The sequence below is a fragment of the Passer domesticus genome, chromosome 3 (genome assembly GCF_036417665.1).
Source record: "Passer domesticus isolate bPasDom1 chromosome 3, bPasDom1.hap1, whole genome shotgun sequence".
NCBI lineage: Eukaryota > Metazoa > Chordata > Aves > Passeriformes > Passeridae > Passer > Passer domesticus.
The window spans coordinates 70,086,560-70,110,908 of record NC_087476.1 but is presented as its reverse complement, the minus strand read 5'-3'; the positions used below and the strand labels follow the sequence as shown (position 1 = coordinate 70,110,908).

The following is a 24,349-nucleotide window of genomic DNA, read 5'->3' as shown; positions in this document are numbered from 1 at the left end:
GCAACATGATGTAACCTTGGTTTTTCCTCCCCTTATTGTAAGTGCATCTCTGGGTGTTTGCTTTTAAAGCTGTATCCATTAATAATGTGCCTCTATATTTATTTAGAGATATGTCAAACAAGGAGCGCTTATCCGTAGCTCCAGGCAACCCAACAATTTTAATACATAAACAGCTATATAAATGAGTCTCATAATCGTCCAACAAAAGCTTCTGCAGCAAAGAACCCCATAAGCACACCATCTCTGCTCAGGATGCTCAAAATTCGGCATCCACTTCAGCAGCCAAGGGGAATAAATAAGCTTTCCAAGGGAACCAGCTTGGGTTATTACAGATCAAACGGAGGAACAAGTTGTTTGCCTTTCCTTACCTTAAAAAAAAACCAACCCACAAATGGAAAAACATGGGCCAGTTTTTCAAGCAAGCTCGGCACGTTGCCTGCCTAAATTACACTTACATGCAAGCGCATGCAAATGCGTTGTTTCCCTGGTCATATGCCTGAACTGCATCCACATTTTCCTCAAATGCCTTCTGGAACGTGACAGGACACGCAAGAGCAACCTCCCCAGTCCTTCAGAAACCAGAGCACGGGCATGCTGGTGGGAACAGAGGAAACACCTGCATTCCTCCACAGCACAAATGCAGCCAAAATAATGATGAGTCTGAAAAAAGCCTGACTGAAGGCAAAGGTCAGGTTGCTGGGACTTTGTGGAGTGGAGGGGGCTCGGCTGGGTGCTTGGCAGGAGGGAGTCTTATGCTCTTGTGCTTTTAAATGTATTTCTCTGCAGGAGATGGGGGAAAAAAAGCCAAATAGAAATAAGCAAACATTTTCAGTTTCTGCTGCAGTTCTGTAGAGGGGTGACTAAACACTGCTGGCGATAGCTCAGCCCCTACCAGAGCCTGTTGCTGCTGGCTGTATCCCTTCCAGAGAGATGGAGTCTGCCTGCCACTGTGGCAAAGGAGGTGCACAGTGGGGCATAACGTGGCACCTCTGTGTCAAAGGCAAGCAACTGTGCCCCTGTGCAGTGCTAGCCACTGCTTTGGTCCAAGCCCTGCTCCAGTGAAAACCCAACCAATGCACTTGCTGAAACCTTGCAAGACCTATTGTGCACATCCCCCGAAATGAAATACCAATGGTGATGTTTTGGCTGGCCTCGTGGGGAGATCCTGCTTTTGCCCCAGGGAGGTCCTGATGGGCATCACCCATCACACACAGGACCTAGGGAAGACACCAAAGGCACTATGGAGGTTCAGCTTCCAAACTTGCTTTTCTCTTCCTGGATGGGAGTTACATGCAAAATGTATGAGAAGGCCACAAGACAGAAGGGTAAGAAAACCCTCAGTAGTTCAGCTTAGACATCTGTGGTTTTTAATCCTCCTCCCTCTGCCTGTCTGATGCCCAAAGGAAAAAAATAAAGTGCTTGGACTGGCCAGTTTGGTGTGAGTCCCTCCCTTCCTGCTCCCCCTCACTGCAGCACAAAAGGAAAAACACTTGAAAGACTAGGGGGTGGCCTCAAGGATGTCTGCTTTGCCTCCACTCATGCCACTCTTCCTTTTGTATCTTTTCTAACATCCAAAGAGGAAAAGGGCAGGACCATCTCCTGTACCCAGGTGCCTTTCTCACATACACACAGACAAGCACATTCCCATTCAAAACAAGACTGCAGTGCATTGAACTTGTCCCTGAATGTAACCCTTCTGGCTTGAACAGCCGTGCTGGCTCCTGCCTTGGGCAAGGTTTCAGTTTCCCTGTGGCTTGATGACGTGATTTGGGCAGGATTTATGAGGCTTACAAAAAAACACAATTAAATCTAAGGGGCAATGAAGGGGATTTTTTTTCTTTCTTTTTTCCCCCCTGCCTTTTCATTGCTTGCTTCTAGGACTAAGGCAAAAGTTGAATTGGCAGAAGTCTGCTGTGTTGGCTGGAGCCTGAATTTCTAGCCAAAGATGTTTTCTCCAAGTCTAGTTAAATTAATTTCCTTGAGTTTTTCAAACATTTTCTTTGCTGTAAGTGACTGAGAAGCCATTGACATTTCAGTTGAGGAGCAATCAAAATACAGGACCCGAAGGGCCAAAGCCATCTCTGCTGTAACTGCTGTGGCTGGCACTGCAGCTGCCACCACTGAGGGAAACAGCTGAGGTGGGCATCCTGGAATATAAGGCAGGTCAGGAGAAGCTGGGTTGGGACTGAAATATGCCATTTGCTTCCAGCAGAAGAAGAGCCATTGCTTTGAGAAGAGACCCAGACAGATCCCTGTCTGACCCTGAAGGCTTGAAGAATGGATGTACCCAAAGCCAACAGAAAGGAGCATGACCTCCAATAGAAACCACACATGCTGGGAAAAAAAAAAAAAAGCCTGTGTCCCAACTTTGTGCTTTGATGCCTGTTCAATAAACAATAACAGAGTATGCTGGAACTGTGTCAGCCATGTCATTCCAGGTGAGGAAGGCTTGTGTTTTCTAGGTACCAGCTCTGTAGGAACCCCTGAGGAACAGGGTGCCAGGGCAAGCAAGGGTCACACGGTGCTCAGTGAGGCACGTGCACACCCACAGCCACGTGTGCCCAAGCAAATGCATTTCTCTTTCCTGCAGAAACTAAACTTCAGATCTTGTGGGCTGATTTTCTTAATCCAAAAGCAAAGGTTAAACAGAAAGTACGTGGCTTTGGTTTATTTACGGAGAACCTTAGCCATCAGACTTTCCAAAAGCATCAGCAAATTCTGCACATCCATGTTTAAACCCCTCAGAAAGGTGTTGTGCCCTGCCCTTCCAAAGGCCCCCCTGTTCAGGCGCCGTGCTGGTGGTGTCAGGAGCCAGGAGTCTGGCACAGCACCAGCCAGCCTGGCACATCCCACAGCAGGGCCATGTCCACTGGGAGAGGGGACACGGGGAACTCAGACACAGTGCATCCTCTGAGGATGTCAGCTCTCTTGAATTATTTACTTATTTCTTATTACATTACTGAAAAGGAGAGTGAGAAAAAGAAGCCTCCCAACTCGCCTGAAAAGGAAACGAATAGGGAAACTTTGAGATTTCTCATCCCTCCAAAAAGCCCCTCGGTGAGTGTGGCTGCCTTGCACTACCTCAGTCCCGATACCAACAAGGAAGTACCAACAAGGCACTGAACCGCACAGCCAGCTCCTTCTCTAAGCCTTCGGGCTGCCTCAGAAGTTTTTTAAACAAGACGCTTTCCTGTTTTTGAAACCTGTGCATCCGTATGGTTTGCAGGTTACTCAAATAACCTTATCACTTGGAGCAACGCTGGCATGAATTTCAAAACTGCTTACTGTGGTGCTCCCCTCCCCTCTCCACACATATCTATTTACTCATAGGGAGCCTTATTTACAGTATCTTCCTGCCAACTGCTGACACAGAAGAAAAAAAAGCCCTGGGTTACACATTAAGCTTTATCGTTGAAGTATTCATGCCAGACGGTGTCCAAACAGAGTTAACTGACTGACCTTAGCTCAGGGTAAGCCACACAAGGGGGAAATTTCTATCGCAATCTGCTTGCACGGGCAGAGTCGTTTCGCACCACCAGCTTTTTCATCTCCTCCCCCCCTTCATCTGGGCTGAAAAGGCTTTTCAAAGAAAACATGGTTTTGTTTTCAGAAAGCCAAGTAGAGCTGGTTCCTTGTAAGTTCATTAGAGGAGGAATTATGAGAAGGAGACGTTTGCAGGTAAATGTTAAGGCATGGCGAGGGCAGCCTGTACAATAAATCCTGATCTAAAATCCACACAGCCCACGAGTCAAATTCAATTCTTCTGTCAAAATCGGGAAAACGAAGAGGACTACCATGCAAAAATATGCTGTCCAGAGGGTCTGGAAAATCCAGAAATCAACTTCACTACGCCTGTTTTTGCACAGCAGCTTTGGAAAGATCTGCCAAACGTAACAGTTTCATTTGACAGTCATCTTTTGGCTTAACTTCTGAGCTGGCTGGTGGCCATCTCCCATTGCACAATGAATGCCTGCAAAATTAATCATAAACTCCCTGCCTGGAACTCCCAGTGCTGCTCTCCTGAAGGGTACCTGCAGTCTGCTCCAAAACCCTGACAGTACCTCAAACCCTGTTCATTAATGGCCCAGTCAGTGAGGGAGGACAAACCATCACAAAAACAATCCATGAACTTTATTCTTCCACTCCCTCTTCTGCAATCTGCTGGCTGAGCCATTTACCTCTGTGTACACTTCATGACAGCCACACCACAGCCAGGCACAAAGGCGCTTATCTCGACCTCACACTTCACATCCTTTCTTCTCACAGCTACCACTTGGCTGGTGAAGAAAGCTGTATGACCTGTCTTAGGAGAAAGAAGAACCAAGAGCTGCTCTCAGATTAACCGGTCCTGATCCTCTCTCCAGTAGCTTCTCTACCACCAATTTGGCAGGGGTGCGGTAAGGTTCCCTTGCTGCAACACTGTCTGCATGTGTCGGTTTTGTCAGCAGGGACTCGTGGGAATGCAGACAGAGTGGGCTTCTTGTTTGTGGGAAGTGCTGGCTGGCCAGCCCTGCCATGGGAGTGTGGGGCATGGGGCGTGGGTGGGACATCACTGCACTAGCTCCCTGAATAAACCACACCCCATGTTACGGCTCCCATGTCCCCTTCTGCAAAATGACTTTCTCCTGCCAAGCAAGCTGCTCTGCACTGGGGAGGGAAAGCCTCTGCTCCCCACCTCCTACCCTCAGCATGCAGTGCAAGCACTTGGGGAATGCCTTTCCCCAGAGTGCCTGTCCCACCACAGGGGTGCAGCCCTGGCTCTGACAACCTCCTTAATGGCTTTGCAAGACAGGTCTCTCCCTCCATGTACTCACCAGAGCACTCAGGCTCAGGCAGCCCCCAGGCCCTCTGAGCACACTTGGCTCTTGCCCAGATTGCACCGAGCAGCTGCTGTCACACTCCCAGCCCTGGGCTTTCCAACAAGGATGTGGCCATCAAATCCAGGGTGCCATCTTCTCCTTTCCATGCAACTCTAATTAAATTGTTCATTTCAAAAAGTAAGTGAATTGCATTCCTGCTAAGTTAATTAGTTCCTCCTATGTAGTTTGCTTCTTCCAATAGACTAAATTGAATTGAGCATACAAACACCACAGGAAAATAACAAAAAACCCCCCCCCAAAAAAAAAAAACCATCCCAAAAACACATACCAAAAAACCAAATCAAACCAAAACAAAAAACCAAGCAGGATTTAAACAGCTCCAGAAAGAAGCAAGAATGTATTTCCTAACATGTCTAATAACAAAACATAAAGGTATAAAACAAATGTGATTAAAACCAGAGGAGCAAGCAGCACACATTTTATTGCTGTTTTCACTTTTTATTTCTTTATAACAAGGATAAAAAATAACTTGTGCAACCTCCGCCAGGAAGTGAGTGGATCTTTGAACTCTGCCATCTGGCTAGTGGAATCTGTATTTTTGTTGCCTCAGGTTACAGGTTAATCCTGCCAGTTTTTATTATTTGTAGAAGTAGTTGGCCTCTTGGAAGCTTTTATGGTCTCTGTCACAAAGATTGCTGCTGAGCAAAATACACACACAAAATACTGGGGTCAGTGTGGTGAGGACATTGAGCAGGGAGGGAAAGGGGATGGGGGGGGAAGGCAGTTCTGGCTAATCTAAAATTATCCTTTTTATTACAAGAGAAGACGTGTCAGCATGTGCTGGCGAATTTGCCTCACACTGCAAGTCAGCGCAGACGGGAAGGCTTAGCCTCCCTGCTCGTGGTGGAAGTCAAGCCCGAGCATGCCCAGCAGCTGGGGAGACCCATGTGATGACAACAGCATCCAGCTCCATCTGGTGATGTGCTCCCAGCCCCCCCCGGGCACTTTTCCATCTAGTCTTGCAAGCAGCTGGATCAATTTACTCTAGCCTACGGTGCACTGCACAGGCACAGGCTGAAGTTATTACTCATGGAAATCCCCTCTGTCCCAGTGCTTTGAACAAGGAATCAGGTAGCTTTCAACCTCCTGACAATTAATAGCCTTTGGTCGAGGGTAGAATAGTGCAAAAACGCTGGAAGGGATGGGTTTCAAAACAGCTTGCTTAGTTTCTAGTAAATTAAAGGGAGTGGGCGGTTGAGGTACACAGTAATATTATCCAGCCCAGTGTGGTCTTCACTGACGTCAGCAGGACATTTTTTTCTCTTCTTTTTCCCTCTGTCTGGCTGCCTCCTGAAAAGAGCCACATGGAGGCTAACTCTGTGACAGAAGCATGGCTCACATACCCGGAGAACCTCCAGCTTTCCATCCACAAAGCCAGAGTGCAGATGCTACTATGTTGCAAATGAGCAGCACCAAAATATATGCAAGTCATTTCAGAGGAGGAAAAAAGCTGTTGGAAACAGAAATCATGAGGACTTGCAATATGTATTTCTCTTCGTGTTGCATGATTAACTGTTCTGACTAAGACAACGCTCTTCCTGTGGCTAAGAACACATCCTCATCTCAGATTTTGCTTGAAATAGCACATTTGACCGTGACCCCTCCCCACAACTGCTGTGCTCATCCCAGCAGAGCTCTCTGGTGTTTGCAACTGTGTTTTCTCAGCCTCACGGAACACCTCGTTTTCTCTGAGGCCCCTGTACTGTAGGCTGGAGGCATTATACAAGAGCTGCCAGCTTTGCATTGAAAATATGCCAATAAGTTCAGCAGAAAAATTCCACTATGCTTTCAGCAAACATGATTTCTGTGCATCATCATGCACTTGCAGCCTTTTCATGCACTTCTACTTGCATATGGAATAAAAGGTCGTTGGACAGCAAATATAAAGATGTACAACACTGAGATGCTGCAGGTAGGAAAAATGGACCCTAGGCTCGTAGGCATCACCTTCCAGGTGAAACACAACACTACAGTGCCCACATTTACTGTATCAAAAACGTGAAACACAGAAAGCGTTCAGGCCAGGATTTTTTAGGGTTGCAAGAGACAAAGGGGACTTTTTTATAACAAAAATGTGTACTGAAGCTGCTGTGCCAGGTTCTGACTCAACACAGACACATGCATACTGCTCAAAGTGGAAGATTTTTCCAGTAATTGAGTGGACTGAATGAGCTCATCATGACCCACTGAGCAAGTTTTCTTAGTATTCTTTTTGGGCAAAAGAACAGCTTTGATCAGTGTTTGCACTCATTTGACTTTTCCCCTGTTCCCAAACTTTTGTTCCTTTCATTAAACACCCGTTCCATTCGGCTCCTCTTGGTGAAAGGAGCAATTTTTTCCTAAGTGTAGCCACGGGACTTAAGTAAATATCACTGAAGCATTAAAAATCCAATGTATTAGTGAAATTATACTGCAGGCATTGTCAAGTTGCAGGATCACCAGAGCAAGAGCAGGAGAAGTGTACTGTCCATGAAAGCCAAAAGACACGTTCCAGAGAACACTGCAGATCCAGAGAGGGCATCCTTCTGCAAGAGGCTGAAGGGGATGTGTGAAAGTGGAAGACCATGAATCACTGCAAACAAATTATGTGATCACCAGCTAGCACATTCTTCTTCTCCTTCCATACCCTGATCTCCTGGTTTAATGATGGCATTCTGCCTGCTGTTCTGAAGAGCATTTTTGCTGCTTGTTATTAAGGTATGAAACTTTACATGATGTGAAGGTTGAGGAAAAGGTCTTGAACCAAGTCATTTTTGGCAGGAGTAAGCTACAATTCCCTCAGGGCCACAGCTGTAGACTGGGGTTTGCTGGAAACACCCCGCATCTTTGTGTGCCTGCCTTCGGAGAACAAGTCAGAGATTTTTACAAGGAAGAATCACCCGTTTGCCTTTTCTGCAAGTGGCCTGCTGAGGTCCCTTTGACAACAGTGTCTTTCAGGATTTATTTGCAACTTTCATTAGGGCATTTTGGAGAAAAAATAAAGAAGGAATTAATAGCTATCCGTAATTACAACTCAGCGTGGCAGTGCCTCTGGGTTAATGGAGCTCATATCTCCAAGTTGCCGCTCCTGAGTTTTAGCCACCAACCTCTGCTCCCTTCTTCCTGCAAATGGAAAGTCCCTATTGCTTTACACAGTAGGCAAAGACAATTACCCTCTGGACTTTGAAAGAAAAGGAGCTTTGATGAATACATAACTCAGCTAAGCAGCACTTTTCATTTAAAAGAAAACACTCTTCCATTTTCACACCCAACAGGTGCAGCCCAGGTGGTAGCCTGCTTTCTTCCAAGGTCTCACCAAAAAGCAGGAACGGCACCCCACTCAGCTTCAGGCTCCCTGACTGTGCATTCAGCAACTCAGCTGTGGCCACAACAGCCTGCAGCACAGTGTGCCTGGCCATGGCAGGTGAGGTTGAAAGGAAATCCACAGGCTTCTCCAGTTCTCTTTTTCAGCTATTTTTGGAGATGTAGTTGAGTCTAGGCCACACTGATCTCATAGCTATCTTCAGACAACCCTGCCATGTGAGAGCAGAGCTTGAGCCCGGGTTTTAAGTTCCAAGCAAGGTGGCCCTGATGGTGAGAAACAGCACAGATTGCTCAGCTTGAACTGTGGCTGTCAATGTTCACTGGTTTTGCAGCAGAGGAACGATGGCAGCTGTGTCACCCTGGCCACCAAACAGCCATGGGCTGGTCATAGGTCTGAGCCACTCATGCTGCAAGCAAGGCTGAGGATGGACCTGAAGGTGGAAACAAGACCACCAGGCAGAGCAATGCCCCATCACCCCCAAACAAATGCAAACAAAAATGTTAACCATCCCTTGAGATAGGCCCCTGGAAAATATCTTACGTGTTTGCTTCTCACTAGCCCTGGTGAAAAGCATCTAAAGAGGGCTGCACATCTCAGCTGGCAGGCAGAGTCCCTTACAGGGACGCCCCTGAATTATTATTATCACCACTCTCCTTTACAAAGCCTTCAGAAATCTTTCCAAGATGGTATTTTTGTGACCAGACAAAGGTCAGAGTCCCTGCTAGGATAAATCAGGCCTGATTCAGAGGCAGGTTCAGCTGACAGAGTCATCTGACCAGGGCAGCTGTGCACAGGCCCTGAACCAGTTCCCTTCTTGTGTCTCTGTCAGGCTGGGCATGAAGCTCAGACATCTGCTAGTTCCTGAATTACAGCGTGCACGCAATAACGGACGTGCCCTGCTCGGGGAAGCTTGTGTTTATTATTTTCCAAGCTTTGCATCAACTACACACACAACCAGACCGCAGCGTCCGGTCACCAAATCTGCTGTGTGCAGCTGCGTTGGCTGCTAAAATGAATGGTGACTTCGTAAGGCTGTGGCTTCCCTAGGAAAAAAAAAAAAAAAAGAAAAAAAAAACAAAACTAAAGGAAAAAATTTGCATTTCCCCTTTTCTGTCTTGCCAAATCCTTCTCTTCGAGAAACTACGCGAAGTCCTCCTGGGTAGCGGCCTACTTGTAATGAGGGCAGCAGGCCCAGCCATATTGCCCACAGCTTTGTTCATGTCCAGCAAAAATATTTGGGGACAGTTCACAGCCACCTGGTGGGGGCCAGGGCATCCATGCATTCCCTGGGGTTTGGGGAGGATAGATGTCAACCCCGAGCCAGCGCAAGGACAAGTGGCCCCACAGGACTCCCCAGCATGTCCCGGGTGTCCTGCTGAGCACCACCACAATCAACTCTTGCTATCATGCCAGCCTGGGCCCCAGTGCATCCCCTGCGCTGTTCCCACTCCGTGCCTGCCTTCTGAGGTGCTGTTTGTGCTTCCCCATGAAAAAATGCTGCCCCGCCGAGTGGCCCTGGGTCATTCCCTGTGCCACCGCCTGCCCCAGCAGGAAACTGCAGCTGCCAGGTCCCCAGCAACCTGTGTGGAATGCTGGGGCACCCCTTCAGACCCAAAAATGCCCACATTGGGGTAGATGGCAGCTGGGGTCCCCCCATAGCCATCACCAGTGTTCAGGGTGAGCTCTCAGCCCACAGCTGTTGCCCACAAAGGACGCTGAAATCCCCTTCTGCCATTCCTCTGCCAGCACCACTGAGCTGCACTGCTTTGACCTTTTCAGGGAAATCTGCCTGGATGTTTTGGCTCTGACCCCTGGCAGCTGCATCAGAGGGGGAGCTGAGCCCACTGTAAAGGTCAGAGAGGCACAGCCTGCCCCTCAGAGGACTGCTGGGCCTGCCAACTCAGCTGTTGTCTTCCTGTGCCTACGGCTGCCATCGCTGCTTGGAAAGGGCATGAGCGCGATCCTGTTCTTACAGTCTGGAAATCGTAAGGCCGTGGTCTCAGATGGGCTCTCAGAAACAGGAGAGGCAGGGTGCTCTGCGCTGGCTCCTTGTCAGGGAAAACTGAGAATGGTCCTTACAAGAAGCTGCTTTTAGGGTTGATCAGTTCTCAGAGCTACTTAGTTGTGCACTCAAAGGGCCAAACCTTGTGCTTCACATAAGGCATTTGTATCTGCTTGAAAAAACTGTAAAAAGCCCCTGAGGCTGAGAAATTTTAAAGACACAGCAAAAAACCCCAAAGCTTCAAGCCTGCAAGCACCTCTTCTAACCATACACAAATCGCTTCCATATTTTACAAGTTTTGAAGTGTGTCTATGTGCTTTGTAAATCAGCAAGCCTGACCCTGAAGCCATCCAAAACTCATGATCAAAAACTTCTGAGTATTTGAGGTGCAGGTGACATCATTCTCCAAAGGGTTCCTTCATCTAAGTAAGAAAAAAAGGAATTTTTGAAGCAGAACAACAGAAGCTCTGAAAACTTGCTTTCTGTGCCAGGAAACATGATGCATAATGGGGACACACACAGTCCCACCGGTACAAGCGAGAAGCAAACAGGACCTGTTTTCTGTACTTATGGGACTAAAATGACCTCCAGACAAATACCCCACCACATGTGACATTTGAGTGTTCAGAAACAAAAATCTGTCCTGTGGCCTCGGCACCTTTTGTCTACCCTCCTGCATCTCTGCATCCAGTCTGGGGAGCACAGGTAGGTTCTGGAGACATGGCTGAGCACTACCCACATGCTTCTGTAGTGCCCCTGGGTTTCTGCTAACACTGTTGAACGGCTGCAGTTCACACATTGCTGTGTCAAAGTTTTTTGGTACCAATTTCAGGGCAGCACAACATCCCAGAAGGCTGGGCTGTGGCCACTACCAAAATAGCTCAGGTTTGCTCCCTTACCCCAGCAGCAGTCCCAAGGGCTGTGACTGTGAGACCAAGTCATGCAGTCCAATAGGAGCATAGCATATCTGTAGGGCAAAGCTCTGGGGATTAAGGATATTACATCCATGTTGTGCACATTTTAGAAGGGTTGCATCAGACTAGCTGCAGTCTCGCTCTATGAACTCAGCTAGGAAGCAGACGGGGAGTTCCCAGAGAGCACTTTCCAGTTTAGTTTCTTCCACCAGAAACCCAGCCTATGTAGTGCAAGGTCACCCCACAGGGTGGAAAGTTGTGTGGGAGTAACAAGGGCGTTTGCCCAAAAGTCATCCCCAGCCTGAACTGAGCCAGTAATGCAGGCACTTCCAGCTCAACTGCCTGCCCTGGGCGCAGAAATAGAAGAGCCCCAGTGCCACTGCTCAGCAGACCCTAAGTGATTTGTATGAGCAACATAGGTAGACCCATGCAACCTGACACAAGGCACAAGCACAAAGGACATTGGCTGAGAAGGTGAAAGAGAGGAGATAGGTTTAGGAAAACAATGATGCAGAGTAGGATGGATACAGTTACAGCCCCTGCCTGGGATCTGATGGGACAGGACAAGGTTTTTTGGGCCATCCCATCTCATCTCCATTTCCATCCTCAGCCCACACTGTGCTCCTGCAGGTTGTGGTGAGAGAGAGGAAGGTGCTCCTCAATGTCCTCAATGCACATCTGAGTGGAGGCCTGGGTGGAGGCAGAGGGGCAGGGGCATCCAGCTCAGCCTAGCCTCCTCCAGGAAAAGGCAGTTGGGCAGGCTGGCCTGCAGCCCAGGCATTCAGAAAGGATACGAAACTTCATCATTGTGAAAGCAGGAGGTGATAGTTCGTGCTAAGGCAAGGGGCTCCAGGGTGATTTCACTGCCAGCATGAGGTGCAGCTTGCTGTGTGCCACCACTCTGCAGCTTCTCAGAGCTCCCCTCCAGCACGGCAGCCAGAGCAAGCCTCCAGGAGCATTGTCCCTCATTCACCAGCCAGGGCAGCTCACAGCGTGGCCAAGGACAACTCTTCTGCTTTGAGATACCTACAGGACTTGTCGTATCTTTGTCTTTATGAGGAAGAACAAAGACAGGAAGATAAAGGCAAACATTTGTGCCAAAAAAGAGGTGTCAAATCACAAAGGTGCCAGGTAATTTGGAGTTCCACAGCAAGGCAGGGCCATCTCAAACAGCCAGATGCCCATGAAATGTTATTTCTGGGCACCACTTCAGAGCTGACTTGGAGGGAAGTGTGACATTTACTGAGTCACCTCCGCCACTTCCTGCAGCACCTGGCGCTTACTTCAAGGGCTCTCATTTAGATACTGAGAACTTGGTTGCTGTTCAGGCTGAAAATAACACCATTTACTTTCATTTTTTTTTTCTGAAAAGCTTTGCTGAAATCATGATCTGTAATGCAACAGCCTGCAGTGCAGCCCCATATGCAGTTCACAAGCAGGATGAAAGAGCAGATTAAAAGCTGTCAGTCACCTGCTACTTCTCCCAGGAGGCAATCAGCAACACATAGTTGCTTTCTCCTTGAATCCAGTAACCAGCAACAAGACTTCCGTTTTCCAAGCCACCCAAACCATGCAGCATCCTGAGCACTCATGGAGGTTTTTGCCACTTCCCCTGACTGCCCCAGTAAAAGTGGCCTCCTCAGCCTCAAACATGGGCTGCAGCGGCCGCACCATGAACAGAAATAATTTTGAAGGACAGCTCTGAATCTCTGCCTTTATGAAGAGTCATTCAGGGCTCCCATGTCCCTGCTTGTTCCTGTCAAAGCCCTCCAGGGCTCAGGATGCACAGCCTCAAAGTGCAAGCAATTTCTGAGAAGAGGAATTGAAAAGAAAAGCTAAATCTAATTTTTAAAAAAAAACCAAACCACAAAACCAACAACCAAACACAGACAACTATTTCTTTAGTTTCATATCTAAATTATTTTTACACATTTCTTCTGCTTTTAAGTACTCCTCTTGCTGAGGATCTAAAACTGTGATAAATTAATTGTGTATACGCATTAAGCCTCCCTGTTTTGATATCCAGTTTGTTAATAAGGAAAGGACAGATTTTCCACCTTGGTATTACAGAATTTACACAACATTTTGCATTCAATCCAAAAACATTTGTGGTGTTTCTTTCAAAAGTTGAAGCTGGATGAAGAACATTTTGTCCTTATGAAGACAAAACCTTTCATTAAAGGCCATTACAATCACAAAGGATCAGCCACCTAAACCCAAGTGTCTTTGTTGGCAGCACATCCATTAAAACAACTACTCGAACAGGATATGACATGTGAATGTTTAGTCTGTGGAAGAAAAAGAAAAAAGCAAAAAAAAAGTATCAAATGTAGAAATGTAGAAATGTCAAGGGTGAAAGAGGAACTGGGGTTGTTTGCTGTTAGAAATGTCGCCACTTGCATCACACTGGCCTGTGAGAGCCATGCATGCAGAAGCACCATGGAAGTTCTAGGAAAGGATGAAAACCCTCACTTTCTTGTGAAATACACTGTTTTCCCAGAGACCATTCCAATTCAGAGTCAGACAGGAGTAAATGTGCACAGCTGTCTGAGAAGAGCTGCAAACCCACGTTGCTCTGCCCATGCCTTTGGATGTCGTGGCCCCCGGGACGCGCTGTGCAGTGGCTCTGCAGCGCCAGGGAGAACAGTGCTCGCCCAGCAAAGAGCAAACCCACCCCTGCACACACTCTGCTGATGCTCTGCTTGCTCCCTTGCTTTGGGCAGACTCTAAGGGAATAGTTCATTTGTTTTCAGCCTCCCCTTGGTTTCTCTGGTCTGGGATATCAACCAAAAGGCACAAAAAAATGTCATGTGGACAATAAACTGCCTATTTAAAAGAATTAATATTGTTGCATTAAGCTTCCAGGGTCTGGGAGGATTCATACAGGTACACAACTGGACATTCAGCTCTGACAAATGAGGCTGGACAGAGTAAAACAAAATTACATTCTCTCCAGCTGGACACATTTTATAGTCTGTCAGTCTGCCACATTAAATAGAAGAGAGGAAAGACCAGTTGGGACGTGTACCCAAGCTGAGATCTTCTGATCATTCCTCTTTTTTCCCTCTTTCTACTCATATACCCAGAGACTTTGAAAACTAGGTGCAGGCTGGGGCTGGTTATGAACCAAAACAAGGAGAGGGCTGTTGTGGACATCTGTGCTTGCTTTCTTGTGGGACTTGTCAGAAAAAGAGGCAGGCTGCATTTTTACTGGAAGGGGAGATTAATCATCTAGGAGATGCAAAAACAAGAGAAAAGAAATAGAGGCGGTTGAGACACTTCCAGCTACATTGTGCCCCTTGCCCAGCATGTTCCTGGCCTTGAGGGCAGGCTCAGCACCCAAAAGTCTCCAGGGCTCTGAAAGAGTACAGCTGCAGGGGAGTGGCTGTGTGCCAGAGACAAGCACCTCCCATGCCACTGCCAAGGCAGCAAGATCCTGCACACAGCCACATTCTTCATAAAATTACAGAAAATGTTAATTTATGGCAAATCCTTCCCAATTAAAGACCATAAAGCTCAACAGTTAATCAAGCTGATTAAATGAATTAAACTTGTTAAGAACAGTTTTATCAAAACATTTACATTTCTGCTGAGCAGAGATTCATGTGACTTTGAGCTGCAAAGTACACAGTTGCCATGAGAGGACTGAAAAGAGGATTTGGAACATTAACCATGTAAAAAGCAAGCCTACCACTGCTTCTACTAGTGTTCACTTAAACAAAGGAGTTCTCTGCTCCATTAATTTCATAACCATGTCAGGTACCTCCTACTTTCTGGAAAGAGAAGCATTGCTTACCCACAGTGGTAGAAAACATATGGGTCCAAAGGTGGGGAATTCATCCCCACCTTAAGAAACATCTCCAAGCCAAAGTGCTGCCAGAGGTCCTGGGAGAGCAGCATCCCTCACCCAACCCATGGTGTACACCCACTTGTCCAGGCACTTGTCCAGGTAAAATGATGGCCTGGGTCCGAGAGCATCTATAAAGAAACATGTCCATAAGAGTACACAACACACATGTCCACTTTAATCTGAAAGATTAAAGTAACTGAGCAGGGGATTTTTTCCTTGTATATAAGTCTGCCCCACTCCAGGCTCCACAGACATGGATCCAATAAAGGCCTTAGATGTCTAACTTCTTAAGTTAGACACTCAACTTCAGTGTCACCCATCCGAGAACAGGTGTACTGCTGAGAGTAACTGGACATTCAACCAGCATCCTACATCCTTTAGAAGAGAGCAGAGCAGGTTGGTGGTGACATCCCATTTACCTGCGCCACACCATGACCCACCAGCCCCACGTCTTTCCAGAGCCTCACTTGATGGGGTTGAGCTGGGAGCAGACAGACCTGTAAGGGCTGGACACAGACTGAGCTGGTATTGAGTGTTTTCTCTGCTTATGCAGAGAGAGAGGCACCCTCTCACAACACTGCACGCCTCTTTTAGGATAAATAACATGTGGGGTTTGCTGTCTATCTGCTCACTGTAAAGCAAGTCAGGATGATAGGACTTACACTGAATGCCTCATTCCTGCACAGCTCAAATACAAAACACCATGGCCAGGAACAGGTTATCTAACCACAGAGCAGCATGCATGCCTGTCACAAATGGGTAGCCCATGTGCATGCAGAAGGCAGCTTAGTGTGGGCTTCAGATCCTCCTCAAATATTTAGCCCACCTCATCGATGGGTTTTCTTTGCTGCTGCAACATGCACTGCTCTCCACAGCAGGCAGTTTGAATGTAGCACTGTGTATCTGCCCAGCGCTGCATCCACAATAATGTCCTGAGGATTTAAACAGTGAGACTGCACAATTCCAGCTAAGGAGGCAGTGAAGTGGGAACAAGCATGTTTAGAAGATCTGCAAGTTCAGCATTTTGCAGTGAGTTCTACTAAGGCAAACTTGGCATTGGTACTTCATCTTCTGTGCCATATGCTTTATTCATCTGAGAGTTGTTTTTTCCTGCAGGGCAGGGTGGATTGGCAGGTATGGAAAGAAATTCATTAAAATTACTTTGGTTGGTTCTTTGTGCTGGCCACCATCTCCATTTTGTTTTTTATTTCTCATGCCAGAACAATCCTGAAACAAAGACATCCTCTCCCAGAGCACAATAAATACTCTCAAAAGGAGTGCCTGAAAGGCCATGCTCCCTGGATGAGCCTGTAAAGGCTACAAGTTGTGGCTGGAGTATTTATAAAGAGTGGTAGAAACCAAGAGACTGATAAAAAAAGTAACACATATTAAGAACCCAAATATACTTACATTCATTCCTGCAACAACTGGGTATTGGCAAAGGTATCACCTGCTTATGTGCAAGCCACTTGCCTGGCTTTGCAACAACAGGTTTCTCAGATGATGCTTGAAATGAGCTACCTATTCAGTTTTGCACTACTTGTCTGATAAATGGCAGCCTTTTTAGTGGAAAGACAGACATTTGATTATTTTAGGTTCAGGGATTCTAGCCAATTCCTTCCCAAAAGTGGCTGGGGTTGAATAGCCAAAGAATATTTATGCATTTAAACTTGATGGTGCTTAAACACTGCAAGTAAGAACATAGAAATGGACAGAAGCCTGAGGGGTACCAGAAATCTCCAGGAAAATAACTTTTCTGTTCAGAGAAACTGCCAGCAGCTCCTGATAGTGGCCATTACAAATGTATTTCCATGTTCTACCCTTTCAAAGTATATATTTTCAGTTAAAAAGAAGTCTGCATTCATTCTTGAAGTCCTGTGATGTTTCTGCACCTAATAGTTTCCAGGTTTGTCCATAGGCTGTAGCAAGTTTTTGTTTATCCATATAGACAAAGCTCTGAAGGGTTCAGACCACAAAAGCAGAAATCAACTAACTAATGAGCCACAGGCAAACAGGGTGGGACATTTGGCTCCTGGCTTTGGAGAAGCTTTCAGTTCACTGCCAGTTTGACGCAATGATACTGGGCAGTCACACAGACAAAGCCCTTTGCCTCTCTCCTTTCCTTGATTATGAGGTTAGGTACAAACCCCTTCCTATTTCCACCTCTAATGCCTACAGGGAAGAAATAGTCAAAAAAAGTTTATTAAGAAGTGCATAGACATTCTAGTAAATGCTCTTCAGGTAGTGCATGTTTCACAGTTTGGGCTTAGGTGTCATTTACAGATTCAGTTGAAATTGAGTCCTTTCATATTCTAATCCATATTGAATATAAAAATGAAGTGTCTCCTGCATATACAAAGTGCATATACCATTCCAAAGCTTTTACATGTCCAAACAATCAGCTCTTAAAACCTCTGCTTGAGTTTCAGCAGAATGCATTAGTGCTGAGAATAGGACTGGATTTCTCCAGAAGGGCTTTGCTCACCACTTTAATGCCCTTCCCTTTCCATATATCCAAACTGTCAGCCTGCCCAGACCCCAGGGAGTGCCCAGTGTGACTATCAATGGAGACAAATCGTTTCCCAAGCTGGGGACTTATGAACCTGTAAAGCATTTCTTTCTGTTAAAGGATCGTTTTGGATGTAGTAATGAGGAGGAATGTGACAGGTTTGGTTTCTAGTTATGATTTCACAAAAAAAAAGTTTCTGAAATGAGGGATTGGGAAGGAAAACAGCATCTAACAGCTCCTGCTGGGACAGGGGCAATGCAAAGAAACATTTGGAAAAATAATCCATAGCAGTTGCTGAAAAGGGCTTAACAAATGGAAAAGAAGAAGTATCAAACTAAAGGCTGGTTTATAAAATAACAGGGCCTCATTTGGACCTGTAGAGAGGTGAAGAACATTGTGTCATGGAGCAGAAGAGAGATGGCTTTTCTCTGCAGCGTGCTGTAGGGTCTGAGCCATCCTCAAAGCAGATAAAGCAACTGCAGGCACTTGTGTGTCAAAGAGATGTTGGTATATTGGAAAGAATTCAACAATGAACAACCATCAAATAAGTAAAGAAAAGATTAAATAACTAAATAGTGCAGTTTGGATAAGTAAATCCCTAAGAGGAAGATAAAATCATTTGAAGGTATCAACAACATCAAGGATAGAGAGCTCTTTACAGAGCTCCAGATGAGGTGTAACAAAAAAGGAAAATACCTCTTCCTGCAGAAAGAGAAAATGCAGACTGGAAGTTTAGCTGCTAACCCCTACTGGTGACCCTCACAGACTACTCAATACCCTGCCAGAACCTCAGATGGTGCAGGGGTTGCCAAGTGAGTCCCTCGGCCACTCACAGGCACGATGGCAACACCCTTCTGCAAAGCAGCCTGCCACACACGCCACATGTGCTGCACACCAGCAGGCTCCTGTGCCCCTGTGCCTGCACCTCCCACATGGAAAGAGAAAGCCAAAGTTTCCAAAGCCATTTTCCCATCACTAAAATACCACTTCTCCCCAGCATTTGATTCAACAGAAAAGCACAAAGCACCTGGTAGGTCTGCAAAACAGCAAGTCCACCTCTAGAGCCTGCAAATGCCACATTACAAGCACAGGTCAGTACTTGCCTGCAGCAATTGGATAACCGGATGCATAGCAGCAGGATTTCACACACACCCCTACATGTTTTCTGGTGGGGCCATCCACAGAGCCAGTTTCTAATTTCCCCCTGTGAGCTCTGTCTGGAGTTAAAGTTGCTTAACTCTTCCCATTAGTGATGGCTTGCTCGACCTCAAATATACCATGCTGGATGTCTGCCTCAGGCAGACTCTTCTGGTAATTTTTAGCTAAAATAATTCAACTGTCTCCTAGAATGAGATTAGAAAGATGTATGTTAGCTTGCTCTGTTCAAATCAAGAGATCAAGCATCTGGCTTCAGAGGCTGGTACTGATACTCAGCCAGGGAAGGGGGATGTGCCTTTGCAAGGGTCCTAAGTTCCCCCACCTGTAGTGAAGTTACAAGTTATACAAAGCCTCACTCTGCATGTGCCTCATGGGGGCTTGTTTGAGTTTGGTAGATTATTTATCTGAGGACCCCATCTGTTTTGGTCTTGCTGCAGGCCAGGGACACAGGTGCTGCCTACCATCACCAATGCTGAGGGCTGCCATCAGCTGTGGCCTTGAAGGTGAAGCAGGGATCCTCTCATCCTGCACATCTGCAAGTAAGTAGGACAAGGACCCTTCCCCACACAACCTCAACTCCCCTGAGAACTATCTGCCCTGGGCATCAAAAGATATAGAGTGGTTGTTGGGGAAAAAAAATAAGTATTTACATATGGATTTTAATTCTGTAGCTAAAAGCAACACTATCATGGCATCTGTGCAGATGGGACTCAGACAGCAAGTCATTTCTAACTGCTGAGTGTTTGACCCTACAAGCTTCCCATACTTTCAGTTTATGTTGGGTTTGTGTCATTTCCTTGATTTACACATGGCAAACTGAAACAGAAATGCAGGAATCCCATCATGTGACATCACACTGGCTACCACATGACTCACCGGCAAGGCTGGCTCTATTCTCAGATGTTAATTCCATCATGCTTGACAGGCAGAATAACTGGGAATACTGATAGCCCAACAACCTCTGCTGAGGGAGCAGGCAGAAATGACTCACAGCCTGTGCCAACCACTTCCCCATGTGTTTGCTGACAACAGACAATTACTGCACAGCAGAAATCCCTGGGTTTGCTGTACCCCAGGTTCTGCAGAAGGCATGATCTGGTGAGGATACTCCCAAATCTGGCTTCTGCTCCTCCTGGTGCTTTTAGCCTGTCTTCTGCCTTGGTCCTGCTCCCATATCCACCTCCACATCTGACATCAGTTCCCCGCTCTGGGCAGGGGACCCTCAGCCTTTGCACTGCAGTAGGGTTCCCTCCCTCCTTCCCTCCCTCCCTCCCCCAGCCAGGTCCTAGCCCTAGTCAGCATCAGCCTTCCTGCATGTTCACCTCAGCATCAGCAAAGGAGCACATCTGGGAGCACCTCCAGGCTCCGGTGCACAGCACTGCAGTGACCCTGTCAGCACAGAAAAACAACATCAAGAGCTGCTGCTTGGCGCTTGCAATAGGAGGCTGCAGTTCCTGTTGAGTGGCTGAGATCTGAGGCCCTCTTTTCCCTATGGTTTCTTAGTTCAAATTATATCCTTCTTCCCCTATGAAAAACAACCAAAGGTGCATTCCTGATATGGGCCAAATTTCAAGCCTCTCCTCTAGAGGGAAAAATTGCTAGAGTTCATCAACAGATCACTTTAAGAACATGCCTGAATATGAAGGAAAAAATATTGTTTCTGTCATCTCTTTCTTGTAAGCAAACAAAAACATTTTTTTGCTGAAGCTTCCCGTATGCATTCAGCATGGGACAGATACCCAGAACAGCTAAGTGGTAGATAGAAAAAGTTTTCAGGGGTTTACCAGCAACTGAACACTTGGTCTTATAAGAATCATTAGACAGTCTTAAAAACAGACAGAGTCTGCATCAAAGTGATCAAGCACATGTAATTTAAACTGAGCTTCTGCTGAGTCAGGAGAAGAGATGAACAGAAAATGCATGAATTTGATGGTACATTCTCCAGATTTGTAACTGCTTTTGTACTTTCTAAGAGGACCATGGCGAAGAGACTTGTTTCCTTCAGAAGTGCCTGTATTCTGCCACAAGCTGCCTAAGTCTGGGATCTAAATGAACTTGATGAGTGATTCTCTCCAGGATCTCCACTGGCTCTCCAGGAGCCCACTCTAGGACGTGGAGCTCTATCTTCCCACTTTCCCAGCACTCACAGACCTCCAGGGTAGGCTGCTCATTCTGGGGGGGGCATCACAAGGAAGCAGATGCCAAACACATGTGTTGCATTGCTCAGTGCTCAACTGGGAGCTAGATACAGAGAGATGCTGAGCTGGGTAGGGGAGCAAGGGCCCAAACTTTTTGGATTTAGTGTGACACCTCTCCCCTGCTTCAGGAATGGTTTCACCTGTGACCAACAAGCTGGTGCTGGTGTTTCACAGTGCTGCTCTTCAAGCCTCTCTTTCATAGCCAAACCACAATTCCTCATCCTTGTAACTGGGAAATTACTTATTTATTAATCTTTGCTGACAGGAGTGAAGGTGGGGTACAGGGGGCAAGAGTGTTTTAATTTCTGTGCTTTTGATTTAGTCTGGGCAATACAGAAGAGCTGCCCTTTCACCAATGGTGTGGCCACTGCTGGGGCAGCAAGGGCGTGAACAAGATGGCCCATGAGCCCTGCAGTGCTACACGAGGTGTAGTGGTAATGCTCTGTAAAGGGAAACCCATGCACAAGTTTTCATGTGAATAATGAAAACCCAAGCCTCCTCACTTTTCTCCATGTTCCAATCCCTCCTCCTGTTTTCTCTATAATTCCATTTTCATCTCTCTCATTTCTTTGTACCCCAGTTCTACAGATATTGCTCCTTTGGCAAAGAGCATCCCAGTGTTGAGATGATGAGTTTTTAAGGCAGAGCTGCAACAAACGCCTTGTGAAGCCCAGCCAGCAGCCCCCAGCCCCCTTCTTCCCCTCCTCAAAGTTCACACGGTTTAGTATGCAAGCTTCCTGCTGCCTGCCCAGCCAGCTCACTATTCACAGGCGAACTGCGCTCCTCCGCTTGGCTCCCGAAGAAGAATAAGTATAAAAAGCCCTGAAAGTCTTGCTGCTGAGCCAGCAGGAAACTCAAACTGCTCTGAGCATGGGAACCAAGAGAAATGCTGTGGCCAGCACAACAGGTATTGTTTGGGAGGAAATCCCGGCAGCAGACACGACTGCCTATGCACACACAGATATATATATGTATATGTTTAGTGAGGGTTTGGCAAAAGGGAGGGTTGGGGAAGTGTACGAGGAGAGAAGAATAGATTAGCAGATATATCCAAGAAAGAATAAGAAAACTGCTCAGCCAAGATAAACAGCTATATCATTAGCCAAAGAACCAAACCATTTGCCATGCATTTGAACCATGTGGAACCTCAAGGTAAAGTGATGAGTCTTGGCCTTGGTCTCTTGACCTTGGGTTTTTGACAAGTCTTTCTGTGTCCTGAATTTTGTTCACGTCATGAGTGAGTTTATGAGGCAAATAGCATGTTTCTCCCACTTGCTGTGTTTTGATTTATGTCAGGGAACATTTTTTTTACCTGGATTCCCTTTGAGTGAAAGGAAATGAGGAGATGGACTCCAGGAGCACAACTCCTGCACTCCAACCTCTAATGAGCATCCAGTCCCTGGGAACCAGAGCTGAGGCAGTCTGATGTAAATCCCCTGACACAGCAAGTGCTCAGCACCAAACAGCCACCTCTGTGAATCTGCTTCCTGATGCACCAGACCAGCTGCTAACAATTGGCACAGTCTATCTGCAAATACACTAAATTTAAGTGCAAAAGGAGAAGGAAAAAGGAAAAACTTGAATTACATAACTTCTTTTTTCAGTGAATAAAAAAAAGTGAATAAAAGCTGTGGTAAATGAGCCCACAAATGTCACATTCACAATAAGAAGTTTGACAAGATTATGGTGATCTAAAAGTATTTTAATTATTATGTCTTACAGTCTTTCTTAACAGAGATGCTCCAAAGAAATAAACCTGAGAGCAATAGGTCATATCACCCAACTCAGCACCCCTTGCAATCACTTCAAGGAGAAGCAGCTGTGAAAAGCCCCCAAAAGAGAATGTGTGGCCCCAAGTCTTTGGATAAACACCAAAAAGCAGTTTGGAAACCTGGCTGAAACAAGCTGATTCTCCAGAGTCTGTAACACCAGTGGAAAATGTGGCTAAGAGCGTACTTCTGCTATTAGCAGCTTTCCCATAATAGGTTTTTCCTGTGCTATCTGGGAGTTCCAGGCTCCTCGGGACTTCTGCAGTGCTCCTACCCTGAAAGTCCACTGCAGAGTCATGGCTGAAGGAGGTAGATCTGAACTCTTACCTCCTGGGCTCCCAATTAAAAAGTCCTCTGAAAACAGAGGTATCTTAAAACTCAGCCTAAAACTAACTGCCTTAGTGACCCTGGCATGGGCGCTGAGCAGAGATGAAGGCCTGGTGAGCCAAGCAGTAGGAAAGGCAGCTGCTTGGTGCAGAGATAATCTGGGATGTTCAGAGCAGCCACATGGAGCCAAGAATGGAAAACATGACCAGTCCTTTGTGGTAGAAGGGACAAGAGTCAGATGCAGATTTTAGTCAGCATTGCAAAGCTCAGAGATTCCAACCAGAGCTTCTCCCTGCTACGGCCACCTGGAAGAAAACAAAGCAGTCCCTGGGGAGCAGCAGCCCCTCAGCCCCTGGAGCTGCCCGCTTTCCATCCTGCAGAATGGGGACATGAAGCAGAGGCACTCACTCCTCTCCTCACCTGTCTCCACTCAAAGAGTACTTTGAGGAAAGGGAATTAAACTGCAGTACAGCATTCCTGTGCAGCAGATGGGCTGCACTGTGGATCACTCCTGCCCCAGGGAATGTTGTATGTACACTGCACAGCTGCATGGCTTCCCCATGCCCTTGCATATTTTTAAATGCTGTTCACGGGGAGAAAACAAGCAGCCCAGAGCCTGCCAGGTCTCTGCAGAGAACAGCCCGTGCCACTGCAAGTGCAAAGGTCACTGAGTCATCCATGTCCTCCCCCATGAAGCACAGGGAATGAGGGTGCAGGATAAGATAGGAAAGATAACCCCCCCCCCCCCCCCCCCCCAGGGTTCAGGAGCAGAGGCAAAGAGGTGAAACCCTCCCGGCAGCAGGCTCTCACACACAGCCTTGGCACTGCACCTCCCTGCCGACCAGGAAAATTGGCTGCCATCACGCAGAGCCCATTCAGTCTCATGGGCCCATTGAGCACAGTGCTGGGGTGGGCTGCCAGCGAGGGGGACACCCATTGACAGACTCGGTGAGCAGTCCCTGCCCACCAGGTGGGACATCCACCAGCGGCTCCATGGAGAAAGGCCCTGTGTGTTTGCCCGTGTTTGTTATGGGAGTCCAAAGAGGAGAACGAAACTGTAAAGCAAGACAATACTTCTAAGTTGAAGGGGAACATTTCTTCCCGCATTAATTATTTCCCATGCTATTCCTGGCAGTGACCTTCACCAGGAAGGAAAAAAAATCAGATTTGTTTTTATATCTTTTATCCGACTTCCTATACTAAAGCCTCTGGCTAGAATGACTCACATTTATATCAGCCATCACATTATATTACGCTGTATCAGTGCTGCGACCTGTCTTGTCTTCCTCAGCATTAGGGTTTGTTAGCACTAAACCCAGCAATCTGCAGCTATATTTAAAGACTACCTGCCTCAGTGGCAGTGTCCATAATACCCTTGTTTCTTCTTTGGAAGAAATTCCATGAGGATTATGTTTGAGACTGCTGGCAATCCCAGACT

General features: G+C 46.8%; 3 long non-coding RNA genes across 4 annotated transcripts in view; 1 reads left to right on the top strand and 2 right to left on the bottom strand.

Moving 5' to 3' along the window:
- Positions 1 to 24,349, bottom strand: part of LOC135296883 (uncharacterized) — a 125,524-nt gene that overhangs the window by 76,887 nt on the left and 24,288 nt on the right. The gene's annotated exons all lie outside the window — the stretch shown is intronic.
- On the bottom strand, positions 18,486 to 19,068 carry LOC135296878 (uncharacterized). Of its 2 annotated transcripts, XR_010358902.1 has the most exons (3): positions 18,940 to 19,068; positions 18,612 to 18,802; positions 18,486 to 18,524 (listed from the first exon to the last, which is right to left on the bottom strand). It is a non-coding gene; the product is annotated as an uncharacterized LOC135296878 (long non-coding RNA). The 2 variants fall into 2 exon arrangements; XR_010358901.1 differs by lacking the exon at positions 18,940 to 19,068 and having other exon boundaries at positions 18,612 to 18,913.
- LOC135296879 (uncharacterized) lies at positions 18,715 to 23,496 on the top strand. The gene is made up of 3 exons (XR_010358903.1): positions 18,715 to 19,156; positions 21,396 to 21,722; positions 22,538 to 23,496. It is a non-coding gene; the product is annotated as an uncharacterized LOC135296879 (long non-coding RNA).